We start from the raw sequence: 21,337 nt of genomic DNA on the forward strand, positions 1-21,337 counted from the left end.
CACTTCACCCTTACCTCAGGGCCTCCTTCCTTGTGCCTGATATGGTGTGTACTACTCAGCCTTTCCAACAGCACAACTTCCTCCCACAGCTCCTGACATGCACACCCACCTGACTAACTGGGAGGCTTTTAACTAGTTTCAGCCAGCCCCTGATTGGCTTCAGGTGTCCCAATCAACCTAGCCTTCTCCCTGCCTTCTGGAAAGTTCTTAATTAGCCCCAGGTGTCTTAATTGACCTGGAGCAGCTGCTATTTCACTTATCCTAGTACCAGGGATTTGTTTAGCCTGGAGCTAATATATCTATCTCCCCCTACTTTTCCATAGCCATCTGGCCTTGCCCCGTCACAATTCATAGAATCATAGAATCATAGAATATCAGGGTTGGAAGGGACCTCAGGAGGTCATCTAGTCCAACCCCCTGCTCAAAACAGGACCAATCCCCAACCAAATCATCCCAGCCAGGGCTTTCTCAAGCCTGACATTAAAAGCTTCTAAGGAACGAGATTCCACGACCTCCCTAGGTAACGCATTCCAGTGTTTCACCACCCTCCTAGTGAAAAAGTTTTTCCTAATATCCAACCTAAACCTCCCCAACTGCAACTTGAGACCATTACTCCTTGTTCTGTCATCTGCTACCACTGAGAACAGTCTAGATCCACCCTCTTTGGAACCCCCTTTCAGGTAGTTGAAAGCAGCTATCAAATCCCCACTCATTCTTCTCTTCCGCAGACTAAACAATCCCAGTTCCCTCAGCCTCTCCTCATAAGTCATGTGTTCCAGTCCCCTAATAATTTTTGTTGCCCTCCGCTGAACACTTTCCAATTTTTCCACACAGTACTCCAGATGAGGCCTCACCAATGTCGAATAGAGGGGAACAATCACGTCTCTCGATCTGCTGGCAATGCCCCTACTTATACAGCCCAAAATGCCATTGGCCTTCTTGGCAACAAGGGCACACTGTTGACTCATATCCAGCTTCTTGTCCACTGTAACCCCTAGGTCCTTTTCTGCAGAACTGCTGCCTAGCCATTCGGTCCCTAGTCTGTAGTGGTGCATGGTATTCTTCCGTCCTAAGTGCAGGACTCTGCCCTTGTCCTTGTTGAACCTCATCAGATTTCTTTTGGCCCAATCTTCTAATTTATCTAGGTCCCTCTGTATCCTATCCCTACCCTCCAACATATCTACCACTCCTCCCAGTTTAGTGTCATATGCAAACTTGCTGAGGGTGCAATCCACACCATCCTCCACAACATTAATGAAGATATTGAACAAAACCGGCCGACCCGACCCTTGGGGCACTCCACTTGATACTGGCTGCCAACTAGACATGGAGCCATTGATCACTAACCGCTGAGCCTGACAATCTAGCCAGCTTTCTATCCACCTTATCGTCCATTCATCCAGCCCATACTTCTTTAACTTGCTGGCAAGAATACTGTGGGAGACAGTGTCAAAAGCTTTGCTAAAGTCAAAGAACAACACGTCCACTGCTTTCCCCTTATCCACAGAGCCAGTTATCTTGTCATAGAAGGCAATTAGATTAGTCAGGCATGACTTGCCCTTAGTGAATCCATGCTGACTGTTCCTGATCACTTTCCTCTCATGTAAGTGCTTCAGAATTGATTCCTTGAGGACCTGCTCCATGATTTTTCTCGGGACTGAGGTGAGGCTGACTGGCCTGTAGCTCCCCAGATCCTCCTCCTTCCCTTTTTTAAAGATGGGCACTACATTAGCCTTTTTTTAGTCATCTGGGACCTCCCCCAATCACCATGAGTTTTCAAAGATAACGGCCAATGGCTCTGCAATCACATCCGCCAACTCCTTTAGCACTCTTGGATGCAGTGCATCCGGCCCCATGGACTTGTGCTCATCCAGCTTTTCTAAATAGTCCCGAACCACTTCTTTCTTCACAGAGGGCTGGTCACCTCCTCCCCATGCTGTGCTGCCCAGTGCAGCAGTCTGGGAGCTGACCTTGTTCGTGAAGACAGAGGCAAAAAAAGCATTGAATACATTAGCTTTTTCAACATCCTCTGTCACTAGGTTGCCTCCCTCATTCAGTAAGGGGCCCACACTTTCCTTGACTTTCTTCTTTTTGCTAACATGCCTGAAGAAACCCTTCTTGTTACTCTTAACATCTCTTGCTAGCTGCAACTCCAGGTGTGACTTGGTCTTCCTGATTTCACTCCTGCATGCCCAAGCAATATTTTTATATTCTTCCCTGGTCATTTGTCCAATCTTCCACTTCTTGTAGCTTCTTTTTTGTGTTTAAGATCAGCAAGGATTTCACTGATAAGCCAAGCTGGTCGCCTGCCATATTTACTATTCTTTCTACACATCGGGATGGTTTGTCCCTGTAACCTCAATAAGGATTCTTTAAAATATAGCCAGCTCTCATGGACTCTTTTCCCCCTCATGTTATTCTCCCAGGGGATCCTGCCCATCAGTTCCCTGAGGTTGTCAAAGTCTGCTTTTCTGAAGTCTAGGGTCCATATTCTGCTGCTCTCCTTTCTTCCTTGTGTCAGGATCCTGAACTTGACCATCTCATGGTCACTGCCTCCCAGGTTCCCATCCACTTTTGCTTTCCCTACTAATTCTTCCCGGTTTGTGAGCAGCAGGTCAAGAAGAGCTCTGCCTCTAGTTGGTTCCTCCATCACTTGCACCAGGAAATTGTCCCCTACACTTTCCAAAAACTTCCTGGATTGTCCGTGCACCGCTGTATTGCTCTCCCAGCAGATTTCAGGGTGATTGAAGTCTCCCATAAGAACCAGGGCCTGCTATCTAGTAACTTTCGTTAGTTGCCGGAAGAAAGCCTTGTCCACCTCATCCCCCTGGTCCGGTGGCCTATAGCAGACTCCCACCACGACATCACCCTGTTGCTCATGCTTCTAAACTTAATCCAGAGACACTCAGGTTTTTCTGCAGTTTAATACCGACCTCTGAGCAGTCATACTGCTCTCTTACATACAATGCAACTCCCCCACCTTTTCTGCCCTGCCTGTCTTTCCTGAACAGTACTTCAGTTCAGTACTCCAGTCATGTGAGTTATCCTACCAAGTCTCTGTTATTCCAATCACATCATAATTCCTTGACTGTGCCAGGACTTCTAGTTCTCCCTGCTTGTTTCCCAGGCTTCTTGCATTTGTGTACAGGCACTTGAGATAACTTGCTGTTTGTCCTGCTTTCTTAGTATGAGGCAGGAGCCCTCCCCTTTCACGTTCTCCTGCTCTTGCTTCCTCCCGGTATCCCACGTCCCCACTTACCTCAGGGCTTTGGTCTCCTTCCCCCGGTGAACCTAGTTTAAAGCCCTCCTCACTAGGTCAGCCAGCCTGCTTGCAGAGATGCTCTTCCCTCTCTTTCTTAGGTGGAGCCTGTCTCTGCCTAGCACTCCTCCTTCTTGGAACACCATCCCATGGTCAAAGAATCCAAAGCCTTCTCTTCGACACCACCTGTGTAGCCATTCGTTGACTTCCACGATTCGACGGTCTCTACCCAGGCCTTTTCCTTCTACGGGGAGGATGGACAAAAACACCACTTGCGCCTCAAACTCCTTTATCCTTCTTCCCAGAGCCACGTAGTCCTCAGTGATCAGCTCAAGATCATTCTTAGCAGTATCATTGGTGCCCACGTGGAGACGCAGGAAGGGGTAGCGACCCGAGCGCTTGATGAGTGTCGGCAGACTCTCCATCACATCGTGAATCCTAGCTCCTGGCAAGCGGCAGACTTCTTGGTTTTCCCAGTCGGGGCGGCAGATAGATGACTCAGTCCCCCTGAGGAGAGAGTCCCTGACCACCACCACCCACCTCCTCCTCTTGGGAGCGGTGGTCGTGGAACCCCCATCCCTAGGACAGTGCATCTCATGCCTTCCAATCGGCGGAGTCTGCTTCTGTTCCCTTCCTTCAGATGTATCATCTAGTCCACTCTCCGCATTAATACCTGTGGAGAGAACATGAAAACGGTTGCTTACCTGTATCTGTGCTGCTGGTACATGGATGCTCCCCTTTCTTCTTCTGGAGGTCACATGCTGTCAATTTTCTTCACCGTCCTCCTGTCCCCGCTGCACAGCCTGCTCTGAATCTTCAGAACATTGTGCCCGTAGAAGCGTATCCTGACGTCTGTCCAGGAAATCTTCAGTTTCTCTTATGCAACGCAGGGTCGATACTTGTTTTTCCAGACCTTGAACCTTCTCTTCCAGTATGGAGAACAGCTTGCACTTTGTACAGACAAAGTCACTTCTGTCCTGTGGGAGAAAGACAAACAATATTGTGATTTTATAACATTTTAAAATAGTTTTCAATGTGATTTTATATGAATAAAGGTGATTTTCATTTCATCTCTCTCTCTCTTCACATACACACACACCCCTGTCAGAAATTACAGCTGCTTGTCCTGCGGTAAATATCTTGTTGGGTTGCTATTAGCTGCTGTTAGCCTTTATTATTGCATTACCAAGCTTGTTTGGCATTTCTCAAGCTGTCCTTAGCATTTCTCTCAAAATAAGTTTTTGTATGTTGCCTAAGAAGTTGAAGTCAACGATTAATAATTACTCATTTCTATAATAGCTTCATTAATTATTATTTTTCAAAGATCTAAGTAGGTGCTAAGCACGTAGGCCAACATTTTCAGAAGTTACCACTGATTTTGTGGCTGGCCAACTTGAGACAGCTGGATATGAAAACAACAAAAATCAAAGCACAGTAATGATACTCCTTTAGCAATTTTTTTTTCTGGTTAATTACTGAAACCAATACTTACCTGCTTTTGCACAACAGTATAATTGGTTGATTTATGCAATCATAATAAACAGGTAATTCCAAATCAAACAAAATTCTCAACCTGACCCAGTTTGAGGGTACAGTTAGGGTCCAGAAATGCATTGAAGTAATGGGATTTAAGCACCTGTTTTGCTGAATTGGGGCCTTAATCTGAATGATTCCTGGGTGCAAAATATTTCCAAGGAAAATAATAGTCTGCTTCCCTCAGTTCCCTTCAAAATGCAGGGCCAGATCCTAGTCACTTCTGGACTTCACTCTTGAATAAAGCTTTGTAATATGAAGAAAGGAAAGAAAATAGCAGCTACACTGATCCTAGAAAAACACATTTAACAAAAGTGGGAATTTTGCCACTTTTAATAGACAGAATTTGTGTTTTACTGTCTGATTCTACTCTTTTCTCAGATCTATCCAATACAAAAGCAGCCTAATTTGGCAGAAAAATTTTAAAAATAGTATTTGTGAGACAGTATGGATTTCTGACAAAAAACACTACTTTGTGCTAGCTCATTGTTCACCGTATGGCTTTTCCAGTATAAATCTGATCACTATGTTGCTGAATCTATAGAAGGAAATGGAAGATAAAAAATTGTTATCACTAGGTGCATAGAACTCCTTGGCCGTTTAAGCTATAGAATATTAACTTTTATGTACATGTGAAAGAGGAGTTTTTAGTAGTTTTAGAAGGATAGGGGAAGTGAAATGAAGAACAGGTCATTACTGTAGACAGGAAGCAATAAAAAGGCAAATACAAATGGCTTTGTTATGTCTTCTTTCTTTAGATGGTTGTAGTTTTATTTTTGTTATTTCTACAAACATATTTTTGAACAAACAAAATATAAAAAAATCTAATAATGTCCATCTCTTCTCCTATGAGGAAGGGTAAACAGGGTGGGAATCTATCAGCCTGGATAAAATTCTCAGACTTTCCAATCTCTCATTGGAGACAGCTATCATAGAAACGGAACGTCCACTAGAAGACTTTTTTTTTTTTAAAAAAAAAGCTCTCCCTCTTACTTTTCAACAGGAACAGTATTACTTTTTTAAAAATCAATTTAAGTTAGGAGGAGAATGTTTTTAGCATTTTTTAAGTATGGGACACATGGATTAGAAGTGATGAGCCCTTAGATTTTATAAGCATTTTCAAGCCTCTCATGACTTTTCGGTCACCATTCTCTCTGGAATGAAACTCCTCAAAATCACACCTACTCAGAAACACCGCTGATCACTTCAGAGCATCAGCAACTCTCAACATAGCCAGCTGGGCTCCACTTTCATGTACTCCTGGAGAGATCCTAAGTTTAAAACAGGGACCGGCAACCTTTGGCACACGGCCCGCCAGGGTAAGCCCCCTGGTGGGCCAGGCAGGTTTGTTTACCAGCTGGTGTCTGCAGGTTTGGCTGATCATGGCTCCGACTGGTCGCGGTTCGCCGTTCCAGGCCAATGGGGGCTGTGGGAAGCAGTGGCCAGCACATCCCTTCGCCCATGCCATTCCCGCAGCCCCCATTGTCCTGGAATGGCGAAACGCGGCCAGGGGGAGCCATGGTTGGCCAAACCTGTGGACGCGGCAGGTAAACAAACCAGCCCAGCCCGCCAGGGGGCTTACACTGGCGGGCCGTGTGCCAAAGGTTGCCGATCACTAGTTTAAAAGTTCAGAGTACTTGCAGAGCTCCAAAACTCCATAGTCTTTCCTTGACTTCTGCAGCTGTCCTAGTGCCCCTGTTTACCTCCCTACAGGCTTCTTGATCCACAAAATCTTTAGTGGAGTCCCCATCAGGTCCATAGTTCCTGCTGACCTACTAAGATTCTGCTGAAAACCTGTGGACTTCAGTAGGTCCACAGGGAAGCCAAGGTGGGAGGGAGGCAGAACAGGAATTAAGCTGTGGCACTTGTGGGCAGGCATTCTCATATATTGTATGAAATTCTATAGCTTGTGTTATGCAGGAGGTCAGACTAGATGATCATGGTCTCTTCTGGTCTTGGAATCTATGAATCTATAATATCCATTGAATAAAAGCCTACATTTATGCTCAACTTAGGTTACTCTAATCAAATTAAAACATATAAATAATGCCTTACAATCTGAGAAATATAAAGTTAAGGAATTCTCAAAAAATGTCCTTTCTATGTCCAGAAATATTTCAATCTTTTTCAGCAATTCTACCTTTCATTTTTGTATCGGTACACTTCCTTTAATGATACTAACTACTGAATTACAATATATTTCCAACAATAAGTCAGAATTATGTATAATCAAGATAGTAATATTTCTATTATTTTGATAATTGGTAAGATTTACATTTCCACAGTGTATCCCCCACACAGAATAATATAAAAATGAGTGTATGTATATATGTTAGGGCTGTCAATTAATTGCAGTTAACTCACACGATTAACTCAAAAAAATTAATTGTGATTAATTGCACTGTTAAACAATAGAATACCAATTGACATTTATTCAATATTTTTGGATGTTTTCTACATTTTCAAATGTATTGATTTCAATTACAACATAGAATACAAAGTGTACAGTGCTCATTTTATATTTTAGTACAAATATTTTCACTGTAAAAATGGTAAAAGAAATAGTATTTTTCAATTCAACTCATCCAAGTACTGTAGTGCAATCTCTTTATCAGGAAAGTTGAACTTACAAATGTAGAATTATGTACAAAAAAATAACTGCATTCAAAAGTAATACAATGTAAAACTTTCGAGCCTACAAGTCCACTCAGTCCTACTTCAGCCAATCGCTCAGACAAACAAGTTTGGTTAAAATTTGCAGGGGATAATACTGCCCGCTTCTTGTTTACAATGTCACCTGAAAGTGAGAACAGGCATTCGCATGGCACTTTTGTAGCTGGCATTGCAAGGTATTTACATGTCAGATATGCTAAACATTCGTATGCCTAACCATTCCAGAGGAGATGCTTCCCTGCTGATGATGCTTGTTAAAAAAAATAATGTGTTAATTATATTTGTGACTGAACTGCTTGCGGGAGAATTGTATGTCTCCTGTTCTGTTTTACCTGCATTCTGCCATATATTTCATGTCATAGCAGTCTTGGAGAATGACACAGCCAGCACATGTTCATTTTAAGAACACTTTCACTGCAGATTTGACAAAACGCAAAGAAGGTACCGATGTGAGATTTCTAAAAATAACTACAGCATTCGACCCAAGGTTTAAGAATCTGAAGTGCCATCCAAAATCTGAGATGGACGAGGTGTGGAGCATGCTTTCAGAAGATTTAAAAGAGCAACACTCAGATGTGGAAACTACAGAACCCAAACCACCAAAAAAGAAAATCAACCTTCTGCTGGTGGCATCTGACTCAGATGATAAAAATGAACATACATCAGTTTGCACTGCTTTGGATTGTTATCGAGCAGAACCCGTCATCAGCATGGACGTGTCCTCTGGAATGGTGGTTGAAACATGAAGGGACATATGAATCTTTAGCGCATCTGGCACGTAAATATCTTGTGGCACCGGCTACAACAGTCCCATGTGAACGTCTGTTCTCACTTTCAGGTGACATTGTAAACAAGAAGCGGGGAGCATTATCTCCTGCAAATTGTAACCAAACTTGTTTGTCTGAGCGATTGGACTTGCAGGCTCTAAAAGTTTACATGGTTTTATTTTTGAATGCAGTTTTTTTGTATATAATTCTACATTTGTAAGTTCTACTTTCATGATAAAGAGATTGCACTATAGTACTTGTATTAGGTGAATTGAAAAATGCTATTTCTTTTGGTTTTTTACAGTGCAAATAATTGTAATAAAAATAAATATAAAATGAGCAGTGTACACTTTAAAAAAAGAAAAGGAGTATTTGTGGCACCTTAGAGACTAACAAATTTATTTGAGCATAAGCTTTCGTGAGCTACACCTCACTTCATCGGCTGCATACAGTGGAAAATACAGTGGGGAGATTTTATATACACAGAGAACATGAAACAATAGGTGTTACCATACACACTGTAATGAGAGTGATCAGGTAAGGTTAGTGATTACCAGCAGGAGAGAAAAAAAACCTTTTGTAGTGATAATCAAGGTGGGCCATTTCCAGCAGTGGACAAGAACGTGTGATGAACAGTGGGGGATGGGGGGGAATAAACATGGGGAAATAGTTTTACTTTGTGTAATGACCCATCCACTCACAGTCTTTATTCAAACCTAATTTAATGGTGTCCAGTTTGCAAATTAATTCCAATTCAGCAATCTCTCATTGGAGTCTGTTTTTGAAGCTTTTTTGTTGAGAATTGCGACTTTTAAGTCTGCAATTGAGTGACCAGAAAGATTGAAGTGTTCTCCCACTGGTTTTTGAATGTTATAATTCTTGATGTCTGATTTGTGTCCATTTATTCTTTTACGTAGAGACTGTCCAGTTTGGCCAATGTACATGGCAGAGGGGCATTGCTGGCACATGATGGCATATATCATATTGGTAGATGTGCAGGTGAACGAGCCTCTAATAGTGTGGCTGATGTGATTAGGCCCTATGATGGTGTCCCCTGAATAGATATGGGGACACAGTTGGCAACGGGCTTTATTGCAAGGATAGGTTCCTGGGTTAGTGTTTTTGTTGTGTGGTGTGTGGTTGCTGGTGAGTATTTGCTTCCGGTTGGGGGGCTGTCTGTAAGCAAGGACTGGCCTGTTTCTGAAGATCTGTGAGAGTGATGGGACGTCCTTCACTTTGTATTCTGTGTTGTAATTGAAATAATATATTTGAAAATGTAGAAAACATCCAAAAATATTCAAATAAATGGTATTCTATTATTGTTTAACAGTGTGATTAATCGCACGATTAATCGTGATTAATTTTTTTAATTGTGCGATTAATTATGATTATTTTTTAATAACTTGACAGCCCTAATATATATATATATATATGTGTGTGTGTGTGTGTGTATTTTGGTTTAATTATGGTACTTACATTTCTCCAAAAACTTTAGGAAGTTGTGAAGTACTGCATTTACTCTGTCCTTTGTTGCACTGTTTTCTTAGTGTAGAGTCAGAGTTAGGGTTATAGGCTCAAATCCACAAAGGTATTTCAGGATTTAATGGAAATTAGGAGCCATAGATACTATGGATGTATGATGATATTCCGGTAATGAGCACATGAGGAGTAACAATGTAACCCAAGGTCAAGTCCGAAAGTGTGTTAGATTCCTTGCAAAAGGGGGACAAAAACAAAGCCCTCTTCAGCAAAAACATTTATTTTGCAACAGGTATTATAAACTTTCTGGAACTTGTTTCTTTTTGGAAGTCATATAACCCAAACACCCAAAATCCACAATTATCCAAGAATGATAATCTGTTTTCATTGTATTAAGTTATTATGATTATTTGTATTTTCCTAGTGCCTAGGAGCCCCTGTCACTGGACCATTCTCTTCACTGTCGAGTTGAAGATCTTTAATGCATAATGTAGTGCTAAATAAAATAGCTCTACAGGCAAAAATAAAGGGAAATATGCCATAAATAGAGAATCAGACAGACACACAAATTAAAAACAGCACTTCTACCAAGAATTATCTGTTTATTGTTTTAAATATTTTAGGCTTCATGGCTGGACATGCACCCCTTCCCCTCTTTGCTCCTGTACTTTCCCCCAGCGATGACACTGCTGCAGCTTTCAACAGCCAGTCACCACAATTACGAAGCTTGCAGTTTTCACTTTTTATTAAATCAAAAAGGGAAGCCAGAAGCATTAAATAGCCAAAGATTTGATTGTCCAACTAAAAAAAACCTGACCAAGCATGTTAATATCTGGAGAGCTGGTCTTGTTTCTCAGAGAATGAGGCTGGAACTATGTAAGTGATCCCGAGTTAGCTAGCACCACAAGTTAACTTTACTCCTACTGGAGACAGCAATTAAATATAATTAATGATGATGAAATTGTACGTTATCATTAGTCACAGGGGCTCATGGGCCTGATGCTATTCTTGTTGAATAGGAAAACTTCCATTTGGCTTCAGTCATGTGGGATTGGGCTCTATGTGACCCTTTTCTTTGGTTTTGGTCCATGTGTGTTTGCACCAAGGCAGATTCAAGCATACACGGCCTGGATGTTGGTAAGTGTGATATTCTGATAGCAAATGGAGCATTGCATTGGCCTCCCTTCTTCTTGCCTCCTCAGCAAATCAAGGTAATTGTAAATGTGTCTAAATAGCCTGTCGGAGTTGGAAACTTTTGTTATAAACTAATGAAATTCTATCAGCTGGCAATGACAGACCCAGCATTTCTGTGACACCATTTAAGCCTGTGGTCACACCTTTGGGCCAAATGAACCCCCAAAATCAAAGCAACGTATAGGCAAAACTTCTGAGTTTCACTTTTGATGTGAACTCATCTGTCAAGTAGGTTTACTCACAACTGGCTGAGATTTACGAACAGTAATAAAACTTGAAACTCAGCACAGGATTGATCTGCAGGTCTGCCATGAAATCTGAAACTGGGTATGTTTCCTGTGGTTTGGGGTTCCATTGCACAACTGCATGTGAAGTCCCATACCCAGCTAGATTGCACAAATGCTCCCTGAGCCACTCATGAATCACACAGAGAAAGCAAATCACCAGCAAATCTCCCAAGCCCCGAGCCTTGCACACCTGGAATATACCATCTTGCCCTGCTCAGAAACCCGACCAGTATAAATTTATTACCCCATCCAACCCTCCCTCAATGTGGCAAGGAGGCACACTAGCCTTTGTAAAAAAAAAAAAAAACAACAAAAAAAAACTTAGCTGAGATTTCCCTAGCACTTCAAGCAAAACACACGGTTTTAGGTAAAATATAAAACAGATTTATTAACTACAGAAAGATAGATTTTAAGTGATTTTAAGTGGTAGGCACAAAAGGTTAGAGGTAGTTACCAAAGAAAATAAAAGGTAAGTGCACAGTCTAAAACTTAAACCTTATTACACTAGGCAGTATTTAGATCAAGCAGTTTTTCTCACCCCACTGGATGTTGCAGGTAGGTTATAGTTCTTCATACACAGGCTTCCCCTTTTAGCCTGGGACCAGTCTCCTCAGTTTGTCTTTGTCTTCCCAGCATTCTTGCTGCTTCCAGCATAGGTATGGGGGCCGGGGAGGGGGGGCAAAGAAAGGCCAAAGCATGATGCCATTGTCCCCTATTTTATATCCTCAGTCCATGTGCCTGGAAAACACTAGCCCAGACATGTCCTGGTGGGCTTTGCTGAGTCACAAGGTTGAGCAATCCTCCATTGTGTGATGCTTGGGCAGCCCTATTACAGTATTTTAAAGCCCTTGTTTACAACTCCCCTGCTGATTAGTGGTCACTTAACATCCTCCTGGGAGTGGATCACCACCTAGCAGTAGAGACTCTCAAACTTACAACATATATTAGTAACAACCATACAGCAAAATCTCATAACTTCATACACACTAACGATATACATATTTGGACAGAACAATGGGTGTCAGCAGATCATGACCTTCCATATATCTTACATGGCATGCTTTGTATGAAATATATCATAATTATATTACAGGGGTGAATATGGGGGTTCCAAAGTGCTGCTACGAGGTACAGAGTGGTACACAGGTAAGTTTGCTCAGAATCGGCTGAGGTTTACAAACAGTAATTAAACTTAAAACTCAGCATAGGATTGATCTGCAGCTCTGCCATAAAATCTGAAACCAGGTGCGTTTCCTGTGGTTTGGGGTTCAAGTTCCCCTCATTTACATCACACTCCCTCTTGAAATGTCAAACATTCATATACTTCATCACAAACTGCAAGCACCTCCATTGTACAGCTTTCTACACATACCATCTTTTATTCATCTGAATAGGGTGACCAGATGTCCTGTTTTTGAAGGGACAGTCCCGTATTTAAGCTCTACAGCAGGTGTCCTGACTTTTTCTTAATAACGGGCCAAATATCCCTATTTTCTGTCTCCTCACCGCCCCATCAGTACTGGTGGGTACTGCTGCTGGCTGGATCCCTGCTTGCCAGCTGCCATTCCAGCAGCAGTGAGTGGGGGTGTCCAGTAGCTGACGATGGGGGTGGGTGTGCAAGGCTGGTGGTGGGGCGAAAATGCCGCGCACGTGGCCAGCCACTCCTCTTGCTGGTCTGTCAGCTCAGCCCCCGCTGCATGCCAGCTCTCGGCCATCAGGGCCCTTCCCCCCATCCCATTTCCGGATGGCACTGGCTGTGAGCTTTGGTGACTGGTGAGTGTGGGCAGGCGCCAGTCAGCAGCCAGTTACATTTCACCTCTGCTACCCACTCATCAGCCCTTTATGTGTTCTGCCTCTCACTATCCTCTCCCTGCTTTGCTCCTCTGCCCTCCAACCCTGCTGCTCCTACAGATCCCCCCCAGCAGGGCATGCCCTGCTCCCAGCACTGTGCAGAGAACCAGCCTCTGGTTGGAGCGCTCAGCTCACCAACAGCCTGGCAGACAGGCTCCTTCCTTCCCCCACTGCCTCTGGCTGGGCAGGTACCCCGGGAAAGCCCAAGACCCTGTGGCCTGGGGCGCTGGTCAGGAGGAGCCAAGTCCTACATGTGCCAAACCCCTGCACAGCGCTGGCGTGGGGTAGCCTCTCTGCCCCTCAGCTAAGTTCTGGAGTGGTGGCATGGTGGGGGAGGGGTGGCGTGGTGGGGAGAGGAGAAGCTGAGCCACATCTCTGGCCAGGTTCCCTGAAGCCCCTGCAGTCAAGTTCCCTGGGCCCTAGTGCACACCGCATCCATAGGGCTTCACCCCTTCCTGTCTGCGCTGTAGTTGGGGGACAGGAGGCGGCTGGGTTATGTCAGTGGTCAGCAGCAGCCTGGAGGTGTTAGCTGCCTTTCAACATGTGTGGGCAGGAAGGGACAAGCTGCTTCCAGCCACAGGAGATGGGGGGGGGGGGAAGTGGGGGAAGAGATGAGCTCTGCAAAGACACGGGCCAGGTCCTCCCTTCCCCCCTCCTCCCCGTGTGAAACCGAAAGCCTTAAAGATAAGAAGGTAAATAAAAAGAATCCAACTACGTAGTATTTATTTTTAACAGGGGCTCAGCCAACTTGATGTTAATTTGAACGTTTGCACTGCATAGTTCTGATTGATTGCTGTTGAACTTGCATGAATACAAGTAATTTTACCAGGTGTCTCATATTTAATATAGGGAAATATGGTCATCCTACATCTGAAGAGCTGCGGTTCCTGTTCTGGTGAGCGTGGTCTACTCAGTCACTAAACTGGTGGCAAAGCTGTACTTACTTTCCTTATTGGAGCTACCTTTCTGACATTTCACTCTTGGGGCCAGAACCAGACTTCAATGAAAGTTTGAGGTGCACAAGGAATACAAAATCAAACCATTCTTGAGGACAACCGTCCTCTTTTTTCCCAGTGTGGCCTCAACTCTTTCTGTCCACTTATAGAGATCAGAGGTGTCATTTATTTGGAGGAAGAAGTATTCAAACATAAGTGGCCATGCTCCAGCAACCGGGAGAGAAACAGCTGCTTTCAAATCCAAATAGATGCCATGGCAGCTAGCACTAGAAAAGCATCTCGGATTGCCAATTTTGGTTGGCTATATTCCTGGAGGTTTCATCACATGACATAATCTTTAATTAAAGATTAATCTTTAATTCCTGGACCCTTCAGGACAATCCTGGAGAGCTGGGACCCCTACAAGTGTCCGGGACAGCTTGTTATTTATGTATTTAAATAAATTAAAGCAGGAGGGAGCCTGATATTAAAGAGAGAGCCTGTTTGTGACTCACATAGTGCAGAAATTGTTTGAAGAGCCACCTTCACGTTGAGGACTAGTTTAAAACAAAAGATGGCTGCACTCTTTTTTTAAAAGTGGCCCTCACTTTAAGGGTCTCATTTCTCTTCCTGTTTTCAAGTACAAGGCCCACACAATTAGACTGTCCTATCTCAGGGCGACGGGGACCCCACTGCTGCTCTTTCTCTTTTGAAGACCCAGTGCCCTAAAAGACCGAGGGAAGGGGAGCATCTATGTCTCCTCCTCAAGGATCTGTAGCAAGTCAAAGGAATAGAGGAAAGAACCTCCTCCTCCCAGGAGAAGGGACAGACCACTCTGTGGGGAAGGCTGGTAGGTAGGGACATCTGCAGTCATATAGTTGGTCTATGTTTCTTATTACTGTTTCCCTGATCTACCTCCGCATACCCCTGTTCTTTCCACCAACTTGTTGCATCTTCTCTTAGATGGTAAACTCTTCAAACACAGAGTAAAAGACTTTGACTGTACAGCAATCAGCACAATGGTCCTCAGGGACAATTTCCTGGTGCAAGTGCTGGAGGAACCAAATAGGGGCAGAGCTCTTCTTGACTTTCTGCTCACAAACTGGGAAGAATTAGTAGGGGAAGCAAAAGTGGATGGAAACCTGGGAGGCAGTGACCATGAGATGGTGGAGTTCAGGATCTGACACAAGGAAGAAAGGAGAGCAGCAGAATATGGACCCTAGACTTCAGACTTTGACTCCCTCAGGGAACTGATGGGCAGGATCCCCTGGGAGAATAACATGAGGGGGAAAGGAGCCCAGGAGAGCTGGCTGTATTTTAAAGAATTCTTATTGAGGTTACAGAGACAAACCATCCCGATGTGTAGAAAGAATAGTAAATACGGCAGGCGACCAGCTTGGCTTAACAGTGAAATCCTTGCTGATCTTAAACACAAAAAAGAAGCTTACAAGAAGTGGAAGATTGGACAAATGACCAGGGAAGAGTATAAAAATATTGTTCAGGCATACAGGAGTGAAATCAGGACGGCCAAGTCACACCTGGAGTTGCAGCTAGCAAGAGATGTTAAGAGTAACAAGAAGGGTTTCTTCAGGCATGTTAGCAAAAAGAAGAAAGTCAAGGAAAGTGTGGGCCTCTTACTGAATTAGGTAGGCAACCTAGTGACAGAGGATGTTGAAAAAGCTAATGTACTCAATGCTTTTTTTGCCTCTGTCTTCACGAACAAGGTCAGCTCCCAGACTGCTGCACTGGGCAGCACAGCAAGGGGAGGAGGTGACCAACCCTCTGTGGAGAAAGAAGTGGTTCGGGACTATTTAGAAAAGCTGGACAAGCACACGTCCATGGGGCTGGATGCGCTGCATCAAGAGTGCTAAAGGAGTTGGTGTATGTGATTGCAGAGACATTGGCCATTATCTTTGAAAACTCATGGCGATCGGGGGAGGTCCTGGACGACTGGAAAAAGGCTAATGTAGTGCCCATCTTTAAAAAAGGGAAGGAGGAGGATCTGGGGAACTACAGGCCAGTCAGCCTCACCTCAGTCCCTGGAAAAATCATGGAGCAGGTCCTCAAGGAATCAATTCTGAAGCACTTACATGAGAGGAAAGTGATCAGGAACAGTCAGCATGGATTCACCAAGGGCAAGTCATGCCTGACTAATCTAATTGCCTTCCATGATGAGATAACTGGCTCTGTGGATGAGGGGAAAGCTGTGGACGTGTTATTCCTTGACTTTAGCAAAGCTTTTGACACTGTCTCCCACAGTATTCTTGCCAGCAAGTTAAAGAAGTATGGGCTGGATGAATGGACTATAAGGTGGATAGAAAGCTGGCTAGATCGTCGGGCTCAACAGGTAGTGATCAATGGCTCCATGTCTAGTTGGCAGCTGGTATCAAGCAGAGTGTCCTAAGGGTCAATCCTGGGGCCAGTTTTGTTCAATATCTTCATTAATGTTGTGGAGGATGGTGTGGATTGCACCCTCAGCAAGTTTGCATATGACACTAAACTGGGAGGAGAGGTAAATACGCTGGAGGGTAGGGCTAGGATACAGAGGGACCTAGACAAATTAGAGGATTGGGCCAAAAGAAATCTGATGAGGTTTAACAAGGACAAGTGCAGAGTCCTGCACTTAGGACAGAAGAATCCCACGCACTGCTACAGACTAGGGACCGACCAGCTAGGCAGCAGTTCCACAGAAAAGGACCTAGGGGTTACAGAGGACAAGAAGCTGGATATGAGTCAACAGTGTGCCCTTGTTGCCAAGAAGGCTAACGGCATTTTGGGCTGTATAATTACGGGCATTGCCAGCAGATCGAGGGACGTGATCGTTCCCCTCTATTCGACATTGGTGAGGCCTCATCTGGAGTACTGTGTCCAGTTTGGGGCCCCACACTGCAAGAAAGGTGTGAAAAAATTGGAAAGCGTCCAGAGGAGGGCAACAAAAATGATTAGGGGACTGGAACACATGACTTATGAGGAGAGGCTGAGGGAATTGGGATTGTTTAGTCTGTGGAAGAGAAGAATGAGGGGGGATTTGATAGCTGCTTTCAACTACCTGAAAGGGGGTTCCAAAGAGAATGGATCTAGACTGTTCTCAGTGGTAGCAGATGACAGAACGAGGAGTAATGGTCTCAAGTTGCAGTGGGGGAGGTTTAGGTTGGATATTAGGAAAATCTTTTTCACCAGGAGGGTGGTGAAGCACTGGAATGTGTTACCTAGGGAGGTCGTGGAATCTTCTTCCTTTGAAGTTTTTAAGGTCAGGCTTGAGAAAGCCCTGGCTGGGATGATTTAGTTGGGGATTGGCCCTGCTTTGAGCAGGGGGTTGGACTAGATGACCTCCTGAGGTCCCTTCCAACCCTGATGTTCTATGAGTCTATGATTCCTGGCTCTGAATGTGGCTTGTGGCAGCTACTTTGCTACAAGTACAACAATTAATAATGCTATTCTGCTTCTTTAAATGTGAAAACAATATATTTTATTTCTATAGCAGTATTTCTCCCCACCCAAAGTGCTCTGGGTGCCATACAACTGAATAAAACAAACACTGTGAAATAAGAACCTCTTGAAATACAAGCATAAACAAACAGATGGGAAGGAAAGGGAATACAGGTACGGCTGGGAATGCTAATTTATACTAAAAAAAAAAAGTTGTGTGCTTTTCAAAAGTGAGGAGGGGGGGCCAAAAATGAGGTGCAATTTGGGGCAGAGCGAGTTAGGGCCCGTACCAACAAAAGAACAATTGCCTGACAACTTCAGACAATGACCAGAGGAATGGTGCAGACACTATCTCAATACAAGGCTCAAGGATGGGGTCATAAAATGGACAGTGACTCCAGGTTAGAAAGAGTAAACTATGAAAGGACTCCAAGATGACTCAGACAAGCCAATTACTAGAAGTTTGTATAAAGCTAGGTCCACAAGTGTCAAGTGTAATTTTAAAAACAATTCCCCTACAAAAATCCCATGTGTCCCCCTGGTTAAAATGGAGACTTCCTATTTTCAGCTAAAAGAAAAGGAGTACTTGTGGCACCTTAGAGACTAACCAATTTATTTGAGCATGAGCTTTCGTGAGCTACAGCTCACTTCATCGGATGCATACTGTGGAAAGTGTAGAAGATCTTTTTCTCATGAAAGCTTATGCTCAAATAAATTGGTTAGTCTCTAAGGTGCCACAAGTACTCCTTTTCTTTTTGCGAATACAGACTAACACGGCTGTTACTCTGAAACCTATTTTCAGCTAGTGGATGTTGGGTCAAACCTACTGAAAACACAGGCAAGGAACTCAGCAGTTCTTGAGTATTGACAAGATCATCTTAGTTTCCACCAAATTAACAGGTTCATTTAAATGGCAATTAGTTAATTCATGAGAAAAGAAGGACTGCAGCCAGAGCAAGTTATGAAGGCCAAAAAGAGAGCGCTCTTTTTGGAAGCCATTACTAGAAAGTAAACACAGAAAGAATGGGCCAGGATTAAGGAATAGATCATTGTAGTGGTCTAGGTCACATAACAGGGTCTCATTCATTGAAATTACAGGTGATCTGTTAAACCATTAAAAACCAGCCTGTTTTAACGAGATCAAAGCAAAACCAAGTGTCTGGATGGCTTCAGATATCTTAAAAATGGTTCTTTGATTATTTTGTTCCGTTAATCTACAGTAATCTGTTACTGTGTAACTGCCTGATGATGCTACTGCCCATGCAAGTAATCACAAACCACGAACAACCAATCACTTAATTTGGTGTGAATCTTTCCTCATGGACCAAGGGATTCTGGCACTATTAAGCATTCCTACAAAGGCAGACTCTTACTGTGATGAGGAAATAGAGGAGAGCTGCTTGGTAGAAAAGATAAGATTTGTAACAGTTGAAGATACAGCACATGTGTTGGCAATGGCATAGATGGAGATAAGACTGGTATAGAGATACCAATCAATGTTAGTGCAATTCAACACCGCCAAAGCTGCTGGAGCCTTCCCCGTGTCACCCATACTCATTGGTGAGCTAGTAACATCACTGTTCTCCACTGACCTATAGCTATGGCATCGTTTCATTTTGTAGTGTTAATGGGACCCTAACCCAAAGGTCGTATTCACTGCTGCCCATCCTGGCAATTTAACTCCAAGTTTGCTGTTTTTCTTAAAGCTCCAGCTCCTGGGCTCAGGTGCTTACATGAGAATCTCAGCTTTCATTTTAAAAGAAAATAAAGTTTCTAGCCCTCATGGTATAGAGAAAAGCATGATAATGAGAACCCGAAGGGTCAGAAACCAGAAGGTAAATAAAAAGAATCTAACATTTATTATGGTTAAAATATCATTTTTATGGGACTGACTCATGGTTTTTGAACATATGGAGCTGGCAATACTGCGTATTAGTGACACGGATGGGGCCTAAGTGGAGAGGAATTCACAGCCACAAGAAGTAGCAACAGCAACACCAACCTCTGCATTTCTGCTCTGAGATCATGAAGGAGCAAATAAAGAATGAGTAGAATTATGCAGAAATGACAGACGATGAATGCAGCAGACAGGGGAGAAGAGGAGGGAGATTTCTGGCTTCCTTTCTCTCCACCCTTGCAGCCTGCACAAGGGCCAGTCAAAATCTAGCCCTATCTCAGCACTACTGTTCGTTTCCCTCCATTTGTAAAGTCAGGCTCCTTTAATAGCATGGGCCCAATTCTCCAGACCTTGAAAGGAGAGAGAAAAACAACTAATGCATTTTGGAAACCTAAAACTCTAAACTCTAAAAGCTCTAAAACACCATTTCTGTAAATAACATTGTCACAGATTCAAGGTGTGCTTATCACGGTTAGAAACATTAAAATGGAGGATTTCCCAGTTCCCCGTGGCTATAAAATTCCTAGTTGAGATTTTCCAAAGCCAATGACAGGATTTAGCCACCCAGCTCCCATTACTTTCAACTGGATTCTGTGGCTAAATCCTCTAGCTAGCTTTCAAAATCTTTCTTTCTGTTCCTAGTCGTTGGATCTTAAACCTGTCAAAGTCTAAGGCCTAATATTGCCTGTCCTGCATCTCAAAGCAGTAATTTTTGGGGGAATCTATTCCACATTGGAGAGGAAAGAATGAAACATCTCTTTGGAGTCTGCTTAAAGAGGCTCAGAGGTTTGGAATTTTAGTAGTAACTCTGGCAGAGATGGATTGGTGGACAGAGTGCTGGTCAGATAATCAAAGCAATGCAGTTCAGTTTCAATTAAAAGCACAGAATTAAAAAGCAGATTTTTATAGCAGAAGTCTTACAAACAAAGTAGGTTTCTCAACCTATAACCCTTACCAGTCTTCATCTCCTTGTTCATGAAGGCCTCCAAAAAGAAATGCCATTCTTAAAGTTCTTCCCATTAGGGATTCTAATGTCTAAGCATCTTCAGGCCTTCTCTTTAGAGCTGAACAAAAAAGTAGGGGGGAAAAAATCCAAACATTTTTGAAATTGTTTCCATTTTGCAGGGTTCAAAACTAAACATTTTTTCCTCAAAAGTTTCAAAAAAGTTTCCCATTTTAATTCCCCCCCTTCCTGGCACCAACAGAATAAATTATGTATAGGGTTGGATTTTTCATTTTTTTCAGTTTGCTACTGTTTGTGATGCTTCCTCAACTTTGGAAAAGCTTAAGTAGCAGAAGGAAAAATGGAAGAAAAAAAAAATCCCAACCAAAAGCCCTGGACATCGCTCACTTTATTGTATTCAGTGGAAAAAGGGAAAATTTTTCCTTTCCCAGCCAACTCTATCTTTGACCTTAGCACAGACTTTGGATAGAAGGACAAGTGAAGAACACAGAGGGGATCTGTGTAGCAGTGAGTCTTCTGACTCCTTTCTTCCTCAGCTTTTTTCTATCCTGCCCCAAACCCCTTGTGTCCTGTGGGGCACAGAGTTGCATACAGTTCAGCTCCTGGTGTGCACCCCATAATCCTATCCTCTCCTGGGGGGTGAGGGGGAGGCCACACCCATATTGCTGTCAGGTGCTACAGAGGCAGGAAAAGAATTTGTCTCTTACTTGGTAACTCAAAATAAAATAATTCTCAATGAGACTCCTCCGTTGCTAGAGGAAATTAGTGAACTTCTGGTGTATTTACTGAATCAGAGAATGTATTAAATGATGATGACTCTTCAAACAGCACCTGGAAAAAGGAAACTAACTCTGGTACTGTGTAACTTTTCAAACCTTCCTCCACTTTGGAAAAGCTACTGTGGCAAAAGAGAAAAGGAAAAAATAGAAAACCCCCTAGACACCATTCATCCTATTGCATTCAGTGACAAAAAGGAATAAAGAAAAAAGGAAACAAGGGGGAGGAAGGTGAAAAAACAAAATACTAAAATTTCAAAAATTTGAAATTTCAAAATGTCAAATTCTAAAAT

General features: G+C 43.2%; 1 protein-coding gene across 8 annotated transcripts in view; it reads right to left on the bottom strand.

Annotated features, from left to right (window-relative positions):
* KLHL24 (kelch like family member 24) overlaps positions 1 to 21,337 on the bottom strand; it is a 142,429-nt gene that overhangs the window by 53,388 nt on the left and 67,704 nt on the right. For 3 of the 8 annotated variants that reach the window (XM_073360082.1, XM_073360074.1, XM_073360075.1), the window contains 4 exons: positions 20,260 to 20,368; positions 11,731 to 12,102; positions 9,709 to 9,944; positions 3,964 to 4,236 (listed from right to left, as the gene is read on the bottom strand). The gene's annotated coding sequence lies outside the window, so the exon portion shown is untranslated. Of the gene's footprint in view, positions 1 to 3,963; positions 4,237 to 9,708; positions 9,945 to 11,730; positions 12,103 to 20,259; positions 20,369 to 20,975; positions 21,216 to 21,337 lie in introns of those variants that run through there. The other 5 variants (XM_073360079.1, XM_073360078.1, XM_073360076.1 and 2 more) reach the window with 5 other exon arrangements.

This window comes from Lepidochelys kempii, chromosome 9, assembly GCF_965140265.1.
Source record: "Lepidochelys kempii isolate rLepKem1 chromosome 9, rLepKem1.hap2, whole genome shotgun sequence".
NCBI lineage: Eukaryota > Metazoa > Chordata > Testudines > Cheloniidae > Lepidochelys > Lepidochelys kempii.